Source organism: Myotis myotis, unplaced genomic scaffold (assembly GCF_014108235.1).
Source record: "Myotis myotis isolate mMyoMyo1 unplaced genomic scaffold, mMyoMyo1.p scaffold_m19_p_4, whole genome shotgun sequence".
Classification (NCBI taxonomy): domain Eukaryota; kingdom Metazoa; phylum Chordata; class Mammalia; order Chiroptera; family Vespertilionidae; genus Myotis; species Myotis myotis.
In genome coordinates, this window is record NW_023416346.1 from 85,035,641 (window position 1) to 85,055,614 (window position 19,974).

A 19,974-nucleotide genomic window follows, 5' to 3' on the forward strand; every position below is an offset into this window, starting at 1 on the left:
CTACAAAATACCCAACCAATACTCATGAAAACTGTCAAAGGCATCAGTAGCAAGGGAACTCTGAGAAACTGTCACAGACAAGAAAAGCCTAAGGGGCATGACAACTAAATATAATGTGGTATCTGGATAGGACACTGGAACAGATAAGGTCATTAAATAAAACAAACAAACAAAAAGAACTGAAGGAAACCTGAATCAAGTATGGATCATAATGTTTCACTATCAGTCCATTAATTGTAACAAATGTACCATACTCAAGTGAGGTGTTAGCAATAGAAGAAACTTGATGCTGGGTGTATGGGAACTCTCTGTATTAACTTTGTACCTCTTCTGTAAATCTAAAAGTTCTAAAATGAAATATATTTTCCAATATTATCACTATTTATTTTGTGTTCAAATTGTTCCCACATTGGCTATTAAGATCTCTTTCAGTTTGGCTCCTGTGTTCTCCCAAAAAATCCTCATGCTTTTCTGAGCACTGCCTTATTTTCTGGCATCATAATATGGTCCTGGACTGTCCCTTTCCCAGGCCTGATTCATAAATTTCTTCATCGAGTACTAACTCCCTCTATTGGAAAATGGTATTAGAAACCAAGATCTGGTAACTAGGTGTGTTCACTGCTACTGAGGTGCCATTACTTCTAGGATCTCTCAACTTATAGATCTAAAAAATATATGTGTGCATACCAAGATATTTTCCTGAAATTTAAAAAATGTCATTTACTGATTCCAAGATGGCAGTGGATTAAGCAGAAGCTACACTGACATTCTCCCAGGACCTGAAATTACAACTAAAATATAGAAACACAATCCTGAATAACCAACAGAAGACTAGCTGGAGAGAACACTCAGAGCACCACAACTAACAAAGGTGCCCACATAGCATCTGGCCATGAAAGGAAGTGGGGCTTCTGTCTACCAGGGAGAGATGGCTGGAAATGCAGGCCTCTTAAAGGGCCAACACACAAAATTTTATGTGCAGCCACTTACCTTGGGCTCCAGTAGATTGAAGGAAGAGTGGACTACAACTGTGTGAGGAGGATCCAGGGTTGGGAGTTCTGGGGCTAGAGCTCGGAGGGCACCCACCTGGATTCCTGTGCTGAGTCATTCCTCCATAATACAGAGGACATATTTCTCAGGCAAACCTTTACCATACAGGCAGCTTTTGCCTGGGTGTGGGGTGGTAGGGGAAGCAACTGCCCAAACATTGGAAAACCTCTCATACCACCCATGGAGTTTAACCATTGTTGTGGTCTAGAGTCTGAGGCTAATTAACAGATTGAGAATAACCATCAGCCTACAGACAGAGGTGGATCTCTGAGTGCTTTGGGCTTAGCCTAATCTGCTTCTTGACCCAGGGCTAGGAAAAGCAGACCTTGATGCACATCTTAGTCATTTCCAAATGCACCCAGCCCCAGCAGAGGGAGCCGCAAGCTGTGGATTGCTGATAGCTCCAAATAGGGTACTCAGAAACAGTCACAAACAATATCTGACATTATCCTGCACAAGAGATCCTGCAAAAATACTTAGAGTCATAGTAGATCTACCTAATACATAGAAACAAACCCAAATAGGCAGAAAAAAGTGGAGGAAAAAAAAAACCAAGAAAATAAAAACAAGCCCCAAGTGAAAGAATAAGAGACTTCTCCAGGACAAGAACTAAATGAAATGGAGATAAGAAATTTCTCAGATATGGAGTTCAGAGTAATGAGTATAAGGTTCCTCAGCAACATGAAAAAAGATATAGAAACTATGAATAATGACCAGTTGGAAATGAAGGATGACATAGCAGAAATAAAGAACACATTGGAAGGAATAGAAAGCAGATTAGAGGAAGCTAAGGATCAGGTCAACAAAATAGAGGACAGGGTAGAAAAAATCACTCATTCAGAGAACCAAAAGGAAAAAAACAATTAAAAAACAGGACAACAGTTTAAGGGAGCTGTGGGACAAAATGAAACATAATAGTATCCACATTATAGGAATATTAGAAGGAGAAGAAAGTGAGCAAGGGATAGAAAACCTGTTTGAAGAAATAATGACAGAAAACTTTCCTAACCTGGTGAAGGAAAAAGTCACACAATTTCAGGAGGCACAGAGTCCCAAGCAAGAAGAACCCAAATAGACCCATGCCCAGACACATAATAATTAAAGTGCCAAAATTAAAGACAAGGAATTTAAAGGCAGCACAAAAAAGCAATTTGTTACCTACAAAGGAGCTTCCATAAGGCTGTCAGCTGATTTCTCATCAGAAATTCTACAGGCCAGAAGGGAATGGCATGAAGTATTCAAGGTAATGTAAAACAAGGATCTGAAACCAACATTACTCTATTCTTCAAGGTTATCATTCAAAATACATAGTGGGGGGGGGGGGGGAAGGCTATCCCTGTCTGGTTAGGTTCAGTGGATAGAGTGTCAGACTATAGACTGAAGAATCCTAGGTTTGATTCCGGTCAGGGGCACATGCCTGGGTTGTGGGCTCAGTCCCCAGTGGGGGGCATGCAGGAGGCAGCCAATCAATGATTCTCTCTCATCATTGATTTTTCTATCTCTTCCTCTCCCTTCCTCTCTGAAAACAATAAAAATATATTTAAAAAATAAAAAAGGTTAAAGGAGTTTATCACCACCAAACCAGCATGGCATAAAATATTAAAGGGACTGCTACATATTTTTAGAAAAAGACATAGAGAGAGAAACATAGGCATAAAGAATTAAAATTGCAATAAATAAATATCTATCAATAATAACCTTAAATGTAAATGGATTAAATGCTCCAATCCAATGACAGAGGGTAGCTGAATAGATAAGAAAACATGACCCATATATATGCTGTGTACAAAAGACCCACCTCAGAATAAAAGGACTCAAAAAAAGTTTTCATCCAAATGGAAACAAACAAACAAAAAAGTTTGGGTAGCAATACTCATATCTGAAAAAACAGATTTCAAAATGAAGGCTATAATAAGACACAATAAAGATCAGTATCTAATAATAAAAGGATTGATGAAACAAGAGGCTATAACCCCAGTAAACATATACACCCAATATAGGAGCACCTAAATACTATACACACACACACACACACACACACACACACACACACACACACACACACACTAGAGGCCTGATGCACGAAATTCATGCAAGAGCTTGGCCCTCAAAGCCCCGGCTTCACCTGGAAGGTCATCGGGAAGGATGTCTGGAAGGACATCCAGAAGGTAATTTGGCTGTCCAGTCTAATTAGCATATTATGAAGGATTTTAAGGGAGAGATAACACAATACAGTCATAGTAGGGGACTTTAATACCCCACTGACGTCACTGGATAGATCTTCTAGACAAAAAAACCAACAAGGAAAGAGTGACTCTCAATGACACACTAGATCAGATAGAACATTTCACCCCAAAGCTACAGAATATACAGAATTCTTCTTAAGTGCATGTGGAACATTCTCAAAGATAGACCACATGCTAGGAGACAAAACAAGTCTCAACAAGTTCAAGAAAATTGAAATCATATCAAGAACCTTCCAGATCACAATGGCATAAAATTAGAAATCAACAACAGTAAAAACACTAAAAAAAATTCAAACAGCCCCAACCATTTTGGCTTGGTGGATAGAGCATTGGCCTGTGGACTGAAGGGTCCCAGGTTTGATTCCAGTCAAGGGCATTTACCTTGGTTGCAGACACATCCCCAGTGGGACGTGTGTAGGAGGCAGCTGATCGATGTTTCTCTCCAATCGATGTTTCTAACTCTCTATCCCTCTCCCTTCCTCTCTGCAAAAAATCAATAAAATATTTTAAAAAAATCAAACTTATGGAGGCTAAATAGCATGGTATTAAACAATGAATAGGTTACCAATGAGATCAAGGAAGAAACCAAAAGCTTTCTGGAAACAAAAGATTATGAACACACAACCCAAAATCTAGGGGACAGAGTAAAAGCAGTCCTGAGAGGAAAGTTCATAGCACTGCAGGCCTACCTCAAAAAGCAAGAAAATTTTTAAATAAACTAACTTACAACTAAAAGAATTAGAAAGAGAACAACAAGAAAAGCCCAGAGTAAGAGGAAGGAAGGAAATAATAAAGATCAGAATGGAAATAAATGACAGAGACAAAAAAATACAAAAGATCAATGAAACCAAGAGCTGGTCCCTTGAAAAAATAAACAGGATTGATGAACCTTTCAACAGATTCATCAAGAAACAAAGAGAGAGGACCCAAATAAATAAAATCAGAAATGAAAGGGTGAAGTAACAATTGATACCACAGATATAGAAAGGTTTGTAAGAAAATACTATGAACAAATCTATGCCAACAAACTGGACAATATTGATGAAATGCACAAATTACAAAAAAAATACAATCTTCCAAAACTGAATTAGGAGGAATCAGAAAACCTGAATAGGCTGATAACAACTGATGAAATTGAAGCAATAATCAAAAACTAGCAAACAAAAGCCCTGGTCTGGACAGCCTCACAGGGAAGTTTTACCTCACATCTGTCCTCTTCAAACTATTCAAAAAAAAAAAAATCCAATACATAGGAACACTTCCAAGTTCATTTTATGAGTCCAGCATTATCCTAATTCCAAAACCAGATAAAGACACTACAGGAAATAATTACAGGCCAATTATCATGATAAACTTAGATGCAAAAATCCTCAACAAAATACTCACAAATCAGATCCAGCAATACATTAAAAAGATGATACACCATGTCCAAGTCGGATTTATTCCAGGGATGCAAGGCTGGTACAATATTGGCAAATCAATAGATGTGATACATTACATAAAGACGTTGAAAGACAAAAATCACATGATTATATCTATAGACACAAAAAAGCACTCAGCAATATTCAACACCTATTTTTCATAAAAAACTCTCAGCAAGGTGGGAATATGGGGATCATATCCTAACATAATAAAAGACATATATGATAAAAATACAGCCAATATCATACTCAATGAGCAAAAACTAAAACCATTTCCCCTAAGAAAAGGAATAAGATAAGGATATTCACTTTTACCACTCCTGCTCAACATAGCACTGGAAGTGCTAGCTATAGTAATCAGACAAGGAGAAAAAATAAAAGGCATCCAAATTGGAAAGGAGGAATCAAAACTGTCATTATTCACAGGTGCCATGATATTGTACATGGAAAACCCTAAAGACTCCACCAAAAAAACAACAACTAGATTTAATAAATTAATTTGACAATGGAGAAGGGTACAAAATTAACCCCCATAGATCGATGGCATTTTTATATATCAATAATGAACTCTCAGAAAAAGAAACTAAAAATAACCATCCTACTTACCATTGCAACAAAAAATTCATGTACTTATGAATAAACCTAACCAAGGAGGTAAAAGATCTGTATTTGGAAAACTACACACCTTGAAAAAAGAAATATAGGAAAATATAAACAAGTGAAAGAATATATTGTGTTCATGGATTGGTAGAATTAACATCATCAAATGTTCATACTACCCAAAGAAATGTATATATTCAATGCAATCCCTATTGAAATACCAATAGCATATTTCATAGATATAGAACAAATACTCCAAAAAAAAATCTCAAATAGCCACAGCAATCTTGAGAAAGAAGAACAAAGTTGGTGGGATCACAATACCAGATATAATACTACAAAGCCACTGTAATCAAAACAGTCTGGTACTGGCACAAGAATATTGTATAAATCAATGAAACAGAGCACAGACCCCAGAAATCGACCCAAGCCATTATGCTTAATGAATGTTTGACAAAGTGAAGAGCATACAGTGGAGTCAAGACAGTCTCTTCAGTAAATGGTGCTGAGAAAATTGGACAGGTACACGCAAAAAAATGAAACTAGACCCCCAACTTATACCATGCACAAAAATAAACTCAAAATGGATAAAAGACTTAAATGTAAGTCATGTAACCATAAAAATCCTAGAAGAAACCATAGGCAGCAAAGTCTCAGACATCTCTGGTAGCAATATGTTTGCCAATACATCATCTAGGGCAAGGGAAACAAAGGAGGAAATAAACAAATGGGACTACATCAAAATAATAAGTTTTGTGGTGGGGGTAGGGGGGATTCAAACAGTGGCCAAATAGGCAGACGTGTCCTGTGCCTTGTCATGGAGCAGATAGAAGTAACAACTAAATCACATAGCATCCACCAAGAATTGGCAAATTAGACACAGTTGATGAGACAATCCACAGACATAAAGGGCAGAGGATGCCTGGAGAACAGTAGGATCAGGGATCTGGGCTGGAGAGAGAGACGTGTGACCACAGGGATGAGAGGGTCAGAAGGAAGCTGCACTGCACCAAGTCCGAGTCCCTTGAGGACATGTGTAACACCTGACTGTGAAAGGGAGGTCCACGGGGCTGCTGGTGGGCAGGGAACCTAGATCTATGTCCACAGCTGCGAGAGGCTGCACCCAGAAAGGCAACCCGAAGAGCTGCCTGGGCCGCGTGGTGCCATGCGCTGCCAGGGAGGTGGGGAGAAACTTGAAGACATGGGGTTGTTTTGCCTCTGTTTTGTCTTTGCTTTTATTCGCTAAACCCAGTTCATAGTGCCTTTCAATTACAAACACTCACCAACGCTGTGGTGTAGGTGTAGGTGCAGTTTTGTGGAGGCTGGGGAGTGGCTGTGGAGGGGAAAGGACTGGGAGAAGTGACCAGGAATCCAAAACTGACACATTCCAGACCCTCCAAACCTAAGCAGCCATTTTTCTCCTGAAGAACCAGCCCCTCCCAACAGCCTCAGCCCAGCTAGTGCAGCAGCATCCAGTCTCTAGCTTTGCAGAGGAAATAAAGACTCTGAATAGCCCCAGGGAGTCCTCAGGGACTAGATTGAGGGGCCATTCAGTCCCAGAAAGCAATACAGCAACACCCACACCTAAAGCCCTTGTCAAAAACAGATGCTTGAGTGATTAAGACTGACAGCAGACAGGCAATGCGGGCAAATTGGTCCTGCTTGCTTACAGCCAAGGCTATGGAGACAGCCACAGAGGAGCAGCGGATCTCTTGGAACTTCAACACAGTGCTGACTACCTAACAGGAAACTGGGAGGTGGCAGACAGAACAGAGGAGTGGGGCTCTTAAACCAGCTCCCATGGGGCATTAAAACTCAGCTGAAGTGAACAACACTTTACTTTTTAAATTTTATTTCTTTGATTTAAAGTTTTTTCTTTATTTTTTTATCTTTTATTTTTTGTATTATTTTCTTCATTCTAGTTTTATTTTCTTTATCATTATTCTATTTAATCTTATTTTCTTTTTTCCACCCTTTTCTTCCTCACTCTCCCTTTTTCATCCTCTTTTCTGCTGTCCTCACTTTAGTTTTTCTCTATCCTTTCTTTTTACCCCTTGTTAAAAATTGATCTTTATCTGCTTTATTGACATGTTATTATTGTAGTCTCTGTTGGCTTATATATCTAATATCTAATTTCCTCTCCCCTGCTCCAAGTCCATGCACCTCTCTCTTTTCTCTTTCTTTGCTAGCCATTTTAAAAAATGTTTTTGTATTTCCTCTTCTCTCTTGCTCTCTTCTCTTAATTGTTTAATTAGTTTCACTCACTAAACGTAAGCCTATCTGCTCTCTCCTAGATTCTCCTTTTCCAAAAATAGATGAATAAAAATAGATAATTTAATTTTTTTTGTTTTATTTATTTACTTATTATTTTGTTTTTCTTTTCTTTGCTTCTTATCCACCCAGTCTCTTCCTACATCCTCTATACTGAACAAAGGTCCTTCCCCTACTCATTCAATTCCTTAACCTTACTTTCAGTACATAAGCTCTGTCTCTACAGTTTCTGTCCCTCACTTTTTCTGGGTGTTTGTTATTTGCCTTTTTTGGTTTATTTGTTTTGTGTTTTCTCCCCATATATATTTTTTCTTCTTTTTCTTTTCTCTCTTAACTTTTTTCCTTTTCTCAATATTGTTTTTGCTCTTTTTTTCTCTCCTAATTCTATTTCTTTGGTGGTCACTTTTATTGGAGTTATTGGTGTAATGAGTACATTCATGTTTTGTTCCTTTTGCTTCATATCTGTTGAGTTGTATTTTGTGCCATTCGGTCAAGGTGGTAGAGAGTGAGCCACATAACCAGACACCTGAGAAGGGACTCCACAAATGGGATAATAACACTCAAGACCCAACTACACCAAGAGAACCCAAATATCCCAAGTAGCAGTTATCACTAGAATACCCAGCCCAGAAGAACTGAGAGATTGCAGCACTGGGCCCACAAAACATCTGCTATATAAGACAAACTCGAAAAAATCTGGGTGACATAGAAGTTTGATCTAGTACATAGAAACAACCACAAAAGAACAGCAAAAACAGGGAGAAAAAGAAACAACCCCCATATGAAAGAAAATGAGGAATCACCATAAAAGGAAATAAATGAAATGGAGGCAAGGAATTTATCAGAGAAAGAATTCAGAGCAATGGTTTGAGGACGCTGAAAAGGATGGAAGACAAATTCAACAATATGTGTAAGAATCAAGAGGAAATGAAGAAGTATAAAAGGAAATGAAGAATTACATAGCTGCAATAAAAACACAATGGAAAGTATCAACAGTAGACTAGAAGAAGCTGAGGACCATATCAGCAAGTTAGAAGACAAGGTAGGCCCTAACCGGTTTGGCTCAGTGGATAGAGCATCGGCCTGCGGACTCAAGGATCCCAGGTTCGATTCCAGTCAAGGGCATGTACCTTGGTTGTGGGCACATACCCACTAGGGAGTGTGCAGGAGGCAGCTGATAAATGTTTCTCTCTCATTGATGTTTCTAACTCTCTATCCCTTTCCTTTCCTCTCTGTAAAAAAATCAATAAAATATATTTTTTTAAAAAAAGAAGACAAGGTAGGAAACATATTCAAGTAGAGCAACTGGAAAAAACCCTCAAAAAGCAGGAGAGCCTAAGGGAGCTTTGGGACAATATGAAATGAAACAACATCTGCATAATAGGGGTGCCAGAAGGAGAGGAAGCTGAGCAAGGAATAGAAAACCTGTTTGAAGAAATAATGACAGAAAACTTCCCTGATTTTGGGAAGAAAAAACTCACACAACTCCAAGAAGCACAGAGTCCCAAATAAGATGCACCCCAAAAGACTGACCCCAAGACACATTATAATTAAACTAGAGGCCCAGTACACAAAATTCGTGCACAGGTGTAGGGGGTCCCTCAGCCTGGCCTTCACCTCTCCAATCCAAGACCCCTTGGGGGATGTCTGACTACCTCTCACAATCTGGGACTGCCGGCTCTTAACCGCTCGTCTGCCTGGCTGCCTGATTGCCTCTAACCCCTCTGCCTGCCTGCCTGATAGCCCCTAACCACCTCTGCCTGCCTGATCGCCCCTAACCACCTCTGCTTGACTGCCTGATCACCCCTAACTGCTCCCCTGCTGGCCTGGTCACCCCTAACTGGCTTTGCCTTGCCCCACACCAGGGACCCAGGATTCCCTCCTCTGGCCAGTCACAGGCATCTGGGACCTGGGCTTTCCTTCCTCTGGCAGGGCACAGGCACCGAGGACCCAGGTTGGCCACAGCCACAGGGGACCGTGGGTGGGTGGCTTTGCCCAGGCCGCAGCCGTAGGCACTGGTGCCCAGGACCACAGGGCGGGCGGCTTGTCCCTCTCTTGGGCCACATGTGCAGACCCTGGTGCCCGGGACCACGGGGACTGTCGGGCATGCAGATTGTCCCTCTCCCGGGCCTCAGGCACAGGCACAGGCACTGGCACCTGGGACCGCAGGTGGGTGGCTTGTCCCTCTCCTGGGCTGCAGCCCCAGCTGCTGGCACCCAGGACATGGGGCATGCAGCTTGTCCCTCTCCCAGGATGCAGCCTGGCTGGTCCCCATTCCTCTTTTGTGAGCTCATTTGTGCCTGGCTGATCCCCATACCTCTCTCCCCAGTGTTTAGTGTCTGAGCCATTAAGGTGTGATGGCGTGAAGGCATGATGACCATTTGCATATTAGCTCTTTATTACATAGGATTGACAAACATAAATGACAAAGTAAGAATCTTAAAGGCTGCCAGAGAGAGAGACAGAAAGTTACCTACAAGGGATCTCCCATTAGATTATCAACTGATTTCTCAAAAGAAACACATCAGGCCAGAAGGGAATGGAGTGAAATATACAAAGTGGTGCAAAGCACTGGACTGAATCCAAGAATACTATATCCAGAAAGGCTATCATTGAAAATTGAAGGTGAAATCAGGAGCTTCACAGACCAAAAGAAAAAAAAAAAAGGATAAGGGAGTTTATTACCACCAAGCAAGCAATGCAAGAAATGCTAAAGAAATGTTAAATAAGACCAAAATCTTATTTAGCCAGTTCCCTATTGGTGGCTATTCATAGTATTTAATAGTATTACACACAATATTTTATACTAGAGGCCCAATGCACGAAATTCATGCAAGGGGCTCAGCCCTTACAGCCCCGGCTTCATCTGGAAGGTCATCTGGAAGAACATCCAGAAGGTCATTCAGCTCTCCAGTCTAATTAGCATATTATGCTTTTATTATTATAGATTATCAAAATGTTGTAATCCCTGTGCATAGCCACGTGCCAAGTGTTTCTCAAGGGCAGACAATGAGATAGAAACTCTTGTGTCAAAAGGTCTGGGCATCTGAAATGTTGATGGAAGCTGCCCATGTGCCCTCCCAGATAGGTGTTCTAATTAATTGCCCCCCGTTCTAAGTAGCTTATGTGCCATTCAGGGCCCAGCCTTCCTCAGTTTCCATCTTCCACCATTTTCTCCCACTTCTAGTCTAACACTCAATCTCAATGAACTACCTGCCATTTTGTCTCATGCTTCCAGGTCTCTGACTATGCTGTTGTTTCTTCTACTTGGAGTGTCCTTCCTCTTTTATCAGCATGATAAGCTTCTATTCACTCCTCAAAGCCCATCTCAAAGAGTACATCCTGTGTGAAGTCATTCTGAGCTTGCCACCCAGGCAGGCAATTGGTGACTCCCTCCTCAGTGCTCCCACAGTGACTGCTTTGATCACATTTTGCCAGTTTGGGGAGATGGCTGTGTGTCCCACTAACTTATATGATCTGTAGAGTCTGGCCCATCACAGACTAGACACACAGGAAGCCCCTAGGAGTGTCTGCTGAATGAATGGATGAACTTCCTTCCCAATGGCTTCAGACAACTTGTTTTCTATGGGCCCTTAACTAAAAGTATGGTCTGAGACCAACAATTTCTTAAAGTTCACACTTAAAGCTCCCATTCCCTTCCATACCCCACTCCTGTGTGTACACACACAGACAGGAACACATATACACTCAGGTACCCTCCCAAGTCTGTGTGGGGAGTCTTTGTAAGGGTGTGTGTGAAGATGTCTCTGTGTTAGAAAGTTAGGGGAGAGAGATAGAAGTAGAGGAAGAGAGAGAAGGAAATTGAGAAAAAAAGAAAGGTAGGGAGATAGAAAGAGGAGAAAGGAGATTGTTTAAAGTGAGCATATCCCAGGTTACCAGGGGCTGATGAATCCCTTTAAATGAAGTTGTCTTAGCAGCTGACACCTGAGCAGGAAAGAATTGAGGAGCTATTGGCCCTAGAAAGAAAAAAAAATATTTGCTGACAATGCAGGCAAATGCCATGCAAGCTGCTCTATGAAGGTTAAAGCCACTGGGTTATCACTCAGCTCTCCTGTCCCTTGTCCCCATGTCCATTTGATCACCACAACAAAGTTTTTCTACCTCTTAAATACCTTGCAAATCCTCCACTTGTCTCCATTCCTAACTGCTGCTACTGAGGTAAATTGCTCATCATCTCTCACAGTTACAAGTACAATAGCTTCCTCGTTGGCCTCCCTGCTTCCCATTTTGTTTCTTCCAACCCTACAGACACAGGGATCAGAAAGGTTGTTCTGTAAAGCAGATCTGATCCTGTCACAGCCCTGCTTGAAACTATGTGGCCACAGACTCAAGTTCAAACTATATTCAAGGTCCTTCTCCATGCATCCTTCATAGTTTAGGAAGTCAGAAAATATCAAGCATTGTCTGTGAAGCACTGGTATTGAGAGAGGAGACAACACAATTTCATTTCTCAAAGGGTGCATGCCACAGTCCTCACTCCCACTGGTAGCACAGGACATGATAGAGATCTGAACTGCTATTTGAATCTTAGACCACAAGCTTTGTTAACATCCTACTTTCCTCTGGAGTTCAGGGCCTGCCACAGTGCCTGATGCACAACAGGGTGCTTTATCAGTATGGATGCATGGATGAATGATTAGATGGTGGATGGACTGAGGGGTGGATGGATGAACAGAGGGACAGGTTGAATGGTTGCAAGAAGTTCCAGCAGGATAGATTGAGATTAATCATAGAATGCCTTTAAGTTAGGGACTATAAGAGGAAGAAATAGACTCAGAGGCTTGTCCAAAGTCACACTTCTAAATCACATAATCATATCAATCTATGCAGAAAAAGCATTTGACAAAATACAACACCCTTTCTTGATAAAAATTCTCAGCAAAGTGGGAATAGAGGTATCATACCTCAACATAATAAAATCCTTATATGACAAACCTACTGTGAACATCATACTCAATGGGCAAAAACTAAAACCATTTTTCCTAAGAACAGGAAAAAGACAGGGATTCTGTTCGATATAGTACTGGAAGTGTTAGCCATAGCAATCAGACAAGAAGAAGAAATAAAAGGCATAAAAATTGGAAAAGAAGATGTAAAATTGTCATTATTTGCAGATGACATGATACTGTACATAGAAAACCCCAAAAGCTCTATCAAAAAACTATGAGACCTAATAAATGAATTTGGCAATGTAGCAGGATACAAAATTAACACCCAGAAATCGATGACTTTTCTATATACCAACAATGAACTCATTCACTCACAGAAAGAGAAACTAAAAAAAAAAAATCCCATTTACCATTGCACACACAAAAAAATTAAGATACCTAGGAATAAACTTAACTAAGGAGGTAAAAGACTTGTACTCAGAAAACTACAGGACATTGAAAAAAGAGATAGAGGAAGACATAAACAAATGGAAGAACATATCATGTATATGGATCGGTAGAATCAACATCATTAAAATTTCCATACTACCCAAAGCAATCTACAGATTCAATGCAATTCGCATTAAAATACCAATGGCATATTTCAAAGATCTAGAACAAACTCTCCAAAAATTCATCTGGAATAAAAAAGACCCCAAATAGCCACAGCAATCCCAAGAAAGAAGAACAAAGTTGGAGGGATCACAATACTATATATCAAGCAATATTACCAAGCCACGGTTCTCAGAACTGCCTGGTATTGGTACAAGAACAGACATATAGACCAATGGAACAGAACAGAGAACCCAGAAATTGACCCAAGCCATTATGCTCAATTAATATTTGACAAAGGAGGCAAGAACATACAATGGAGTCAAGACAGTCTCTTCAATAAATGGTGCTGGGAAATTTGGTAGGATACATGTAAAAAATTGAAACTAGATCACCAACTCACACCATACACAAAAATAAACTCAAAATGGCTAAAGGACTTAAATGTAAGACAGAAAACCATAAAAATACTAGAAGAATCCAAAGGCAACAAAATCTCAGACATATGCCTAAGCAATTTCTTCACCGATACAGCTCCTAGGGCATTGGAAACTAAAGAGAAAATAAACAAATGGGACTATATCAAAATAAAAAGCTTCTGCACAGCAAAAGAAACCACCAACAAAACAACAAGAAAGCCCACTGCATGGAAGAACATATTTGCCAATGCTATTTCAGATAAGGATTTAATCTCCAAAATTTACAGAGAACTCATACAACTTAATAAAAGGAAGATAAACAATCCAATCAAAAAATGGGCAAAGGACCTATATAGACACTTTTCAAAAGAGGAGATACAGAAGACCGAGAGACATATAAAAACATGCTCAAAGACACTAGTCATCAGTGAGATGCAACTCAAAACAACAATGAGGTACCACCTCACACCTGTCAAAATGGCTATCATCAACAAATCCACAAACGACAAGTGCTGGCAAGGATGTGAAGAAAACAGAACCCGCGTTCCCTGCTGGTGGGAATGCAGACTGGTGAAACCCACTGTGGAAAACAGTATGGAGTTTCCTCAAAAAATTAAAAATGAAACTCCCATTTGACCCAGTAATCCCACTTCTAGGAATATATCCCAAGAAATCAGAAACACCAATCAGTAAGGATATATGCACCTCTATGTTCATAGCACCACAATGTACAATAGCTAGGATTTGGAAACATCAGCAAATGAGTGGATTAAAAAACTGCAGTACATCTATACAATGGAATACTATGCTGGTGTCAAAAAGAAGGCACTGCATGGATGGACTTGGAGAGCATTATGCTAAGCGACATAAGCCAGTTGGAGAAAGATAAATATCACATGATCTCACTCATTTGTGGAATATAATGAACAACATAAACTGATGAACAAAAATAGAGCCAGAGAAAAAATATTTTAGAATATAACAGAAGCAATCTTGTTGTTTGCAGATTTTTAATATTTCCTTCAACTTTTGTGATATTATTCTATGTTAGTACAATTTTGTTAATATTATTTTATTTAAAATATTTTTCTTAAAAAATCAATGTTTATTGCATGTAATATTATTATATTTAAAATTGTTTTTCTTGAAATATCAATGTTTATTGCATGTAACATTATTATATTTAAAATCATTTTTTGAAATATTAATGTTTATTGTATGTAAATGGCTAATTATTTTGTATCTATAATCTGGTAATAGCTTTATTTTGTATATTGTAAAAATATCAAATAAAATTAAGAAGAAAAAAGGAAAAAAACTATTTTCAGAACACATACTGAGAGAGAGAGAGAGAGAGAGAGAGAGAGAGAGAAAGAGAGAGAGAGAGAGAGAAAATAAATGACCCAGGGGTGGTCACACAGACACAAGTTAGAATATTGGCTTACCATTTGCAAACCTGATGACCTCTCTGAGCCTTAGTTTCTACATCTGTAAAATGAGGATAATAATAATAATACCTATTTTACAGGTTTGCTATAGGTATTAAATGAGCATATGCCTGTAAGTCACTTATTACCCTACTACACACACTAACACTGAGTACCTGTATTAGAACCAGAAACTGATATACACAGGTGGGCCAAGTGTTTGTGGTCCTGCCCTTGTCCTCAGTAATCTGACAGGTGAAGGGGACAAAAGTAATGAAAATCTGCGTACAGTCTACAGAACATGCTATGAAGGGAATAAAACAAAAGTAAGGATCTATGAGAGAGAAAACTGAGAATGACAAATTTTAGATTTGGTGACAGTGCAGTGCATGATCTTTCTGAGGCGGTGACATCTTAGCTGAGAGCTGTAGAATGAGAAGAAGCCAACCATAAAGAATAGAGAAAGAACATTTCAGGCAGAGTAGAAAAACCCATTCCAATGCAAAGGTGCTGAGATGCGAATGAACATAGTGCATTCATGAAACAGCAGAACAGTCTGGAGCAGAGCGGGGAATGGGAATAAAGTCAAGGAAGTTCATTGATCATTGGAATGACAGGAAGGAGCCAGCTCCTGTGGGCCCTGGACTTTTTTTCTAAGAGCCATGGGAAGCCACTGAAGGGTTTAAGCAGGAAAGTGAAGGCCTGATTTGCATTTTTTTTGGGGGGCTCCTTTTTAAAAAAATTTTATTGATTAAGGTATTACAAATGTGTCTTTATCCCCGCATTGTCCCCTCATCACCCCAGTCTTGCCCTAACCCTCACCCCCAGTTGTCTACATCCATCGCTTATGCTTATATGCATGCATACAAGTCCTTTGGTTGATCTCTCCTCCTTACCCTGACCCTCCCCTACCTTCCCTCTGAGGTTTGAGCATCTGATTGATGCTTCTCTGTCTCTACATCTGTTTTTGTTCATCAGTTTATGTTGTTCATTATATTCCATAAATGAGTGAGATCATGTGATATTTATCTTTCTCTGACTAACTTATTTCACTTGGCATAATGCTCTCCAGTGCCATCCATGCTGTTGCAAATGGTAGGAATTCCTTCTTTTTGACAGCAGCTTAGTATTCCATTGTGTAGATGTACCACAGTTTTCTAATCCACTCATCTGCTGATGGGCACTTAGGCTGTTTCCAGATCTTAGCTATGAACATAAGGGTGCATATATCCTTTCTGATTGGTGTTTCTAGTTTCTTGGGATATATTTCTAGAATTGGGATCACTGGGTCAAATGGGAGTTCCATTTTTAGTTTTTTGAGGAAACTCCATACTGTTCTCCACAGTGGCTGCACCAGTCTGCATTCCCACCAGCAGTGCACGAAGGTTCTGTTTTCTCCACATCCTCACCAGCACTTGTCGTTTGTGGATTTGTTGATGATAGCCATTCTAACAGGTGTGAGATGGTACCTCATTGTCATTTTTATTTGAATCTCGGATGATTAGTGACTTTGAGCATGTTTTCATATGTCTCTTGGCCTTCCTTATGTCCTCTTTCAAAAAATAGCTATTTAGGTTCATTGCCCATTTTTAGATTGGGTTGTTTGTCTTCCTTTTGTTGAGTTGTATCACTTTCCTGTAAATGTTGGAGATTAAACCCTTATCGGAGATATTATTGGCAAATATGTTCTCCCATGCAGTGGGCTTTCTTGTTGTTTGTTGGTTTCTTTTGCTGTGCAGAAGCTTTTTATTTTGATGTAGTCCCATTTGTTTATTTTCTTTTCATTTTCCATTGCCCTAGAAGCTGTGTCGGTAAAGATATTGCTTCGGCATATATCTGAGATCTTGCTGCCTGTGGATTCTTCTAATATTTTTATGGTTTTCTGTATTACGTTTATGCCCTTTATCCATTTTGAATTTATTTTTGTGTATGGTGTAAGTTGGTGGTCTAGTTTCATTTTTTTTGCATGTGTCTGACCAAATTTCCCAGCACAATTTATTGAAGAGACTGTCTGACTCCATTGTATGCTCTTGCCTCCTTTGTCAAACATTAATTGAGCATAGTGGTTTGGGTTAATTTATAGGTTCTCTATTCTACTCCATTGGTCTATATATCTGTTCTTGTGCCAGTACCAGGGAGTTTTGAGAACAGTGGCTTTGTAATCCATCTTGATATCTGTTAATGAGATCCCTCCGACTTTGTTCTTCTTTCTCAGGATCGCTGCAGCTATTTTTTTTTATTATTATTACAGATGAATTTTTGGAGAGTTCTTTCTAGATCTGTGAAATATGCCATTGGTATTTTAATGGGGAGTGCATTGAATTTATAGATTGCTTAGGGTAGTATGGATATTTTAATGATGCTGATTCTACCAGTCCATGAACATGGTATGTTCTCCATCTGTTTATGTCTTCCTCTATCTCTTTTTTCAACGTCCTGTAGTTTTCTGAGTACAGGTCTTTTACCTCCTTAGTTAAGTTTACTCCTAGGTATCTTAATTTTTTTCAGTGTGCAATGGTAAATGGGATTGTTTTTGTAATTTTTCTTTCTGTAACTTCACTATTGGTTTATAAAAATGCTACATATTTCTTGGCATTAATTTTGTATCTTGCTACATTGCTGAATTCATTTATTAAGTCTAATAATTATTTGATGGAGTCGTTAGGGTTTTCTATGTACAGTATCATGTCATCTGCAAATAAAACAGTTTTACTTCTTCTTTTCCAATTTGGATGCCTTTTATTTCTTCTTCTTTTCTGATCGCTGTGGCTAGTATTTCTAGTACTATGTTGAAGAGGAATGTTTAAAGCGGGCATCCCTGTCTTGTTCCTGTTCTTAAGGGAGATGGTTTTAGTTTTTGCTCATTGAGTTTGATGTTGGCTGTGATTTGTCATATAAAGCTTTTATTATGATCCTTCTATTCCCACTTTGCTGAGTGTTTTTATCAGAAAAGGGTGCTGGACTTTGTCAAATGCCTTTTCGGCATCAATCGATATGATTATGTGATTTTTGTCTCTCAATTTGTTTATGTAATGTATCACGTTTATTGATTTGTGGATATTGTACCAGCCTTGCATCCCTGGAATAAATCTCACTTGGTCATGGTGTATGATTTTTCTAATGTAATGCTGGATCCAGTTTGCTAGAATTTTGTTGAGCATTTTAGCATCTATGTTCATCAGGGATATTGGCCTGTAATTCTCTTTCTTTTTGGTGTCGTTATCTGATTTTGGGATTAGGGTAATTCTGGCTTCATAGAAATAGCTTGGAAATGTGCCTACCTCTTGAATTTTTTGAAATAGTCTGAGAAGGATTGGTTTTAGTTCTTTGAATGTTTGGTAAAACTCCCCTGTGAAGCCATCTGGTTCAGGGCTTTTGTTTGCTGGAAGCTTTTTGATTACTGTTTCAATTTCATCAGTAGTTATCAGCCTATTCAGGTTTTTTGATTCTTCCTAATTGAGTTTTAGAAGCTTGCATTTTTCTAGGAATGTGTCCATTTCTTCGAGGTTGTTCAGCTTTTTGGAGTAGAATTGATCATAGTATTTTTTTACAATCCTTTGTATATCAGTACGGTCAGTGGTTACTTCACCTCTTTCATGTCTGATTTTGTTTATTTGGGTCCTCTCTCTTTGTTTCTTAGTGAACCTGGTTAGAGGTTCATCAATCTTGTTTATCATTTCAAAGAACCAACTCTTGGTTTCATTTATCTTTTGTATTGTTTTTTTGGTCTATATGTCATTTATTTCTGCTCTGATCTTTATTATTTTCTTCCTTCTGGATACTGTCAGCTTTTATTTTTTGCTCTCTTTCTAATTCTTTAAGTTGCAAGATTAGATAATTTGTTACCAGTTTTTCTTGTGGTTTTTTTTTTTTTTTTTTTTTTTTGGTAGGCCTGTAGAGCTATGAACTTCCCTCTCAGGACTGCTTTCATTGTGTCTCATAGATTTTGGATTGTTGTGTTTTCATTGTCATTTGTTTCCAGGATGCTTTTTATTTCTTCTTTGATCTCTTTGGTAACCCAATCATTGTTTAATAGCATGCTATTTAGCCTCCAAGTGTTTGATTTTTTTCATTGTTTTTAATTGTAGTTGATTTCTAGTTTTATACCATTGTGATCTGAGAAGATGATTGCTATGATTTCTATTTTCTTGAATTTGAAGAGACTTTGCCTGTGTCCTAATATGTGGTCTGTCTTTCAAAATGTCCCATGTGCACTGGATAAGAATGTATATTCTGTTGCTTTGGGGTGAAATATTCTGAAGATGTCAATTAAGTACATCTGATCTAGTGAGTCATTTAGGATTGCTGTTTCTTTGTTTAGAGGATTTATCCAGTGGTGTCAGTGAGGTATTAAAGTTCCCAACTATGACTGTATTGCTATCGATCTCTCCCTTGATATCTTCCAGAAGCTGTTTTATGTATTTGGGTGCTCCTGATTTGGGTGCATACATGTTTACCAGAGTTATATCTTCTTGTTGAATTGCTCCCTTTAGTATTATGTAGTAGCCTTCCTTATCTCTTGTTATAGCCTTTACTTTGATGTCTATTTTGTCAGATATAAGTAATGCAACCCCAGCTTTTTTCTCATTTCCATTTTCCTGAAAAAATTTTTTCCCATCCCTTCACTCTCAGTCTGTGTGAATCCTTTGTTCTGAGGTGGGTCTCTAGCAGACAGCAAATATATGGATCATATTTTCTTATCCATTCAGCTACCCTGTGTCTTTTGATTGGAGCATTTAATCCATTCACATTTAATGTTATTATTGATAAGTACTTGTTTGTCGTCATTTTTATTCTTAATGTTTGTGTTTCTTCTTGCCTTTCTGTTTCTTCTTTTTACAGCAGTCCCTTTAGCATTTCTTGTATTGATGGCTTGGTTGTAATAAACTCTCTTAGTCCTTTTTTTTGTCTGTGAAGCTCCTGATTCCACCTTCAATTTTGAATGATAGCCTTGCTGGGTATGGTATTCTTGGATTCATTCCCTTGCTTTGCATCTTTGTATATTTCATTCTATTCCCTTCTGGCCTGGTGTGTTTCTG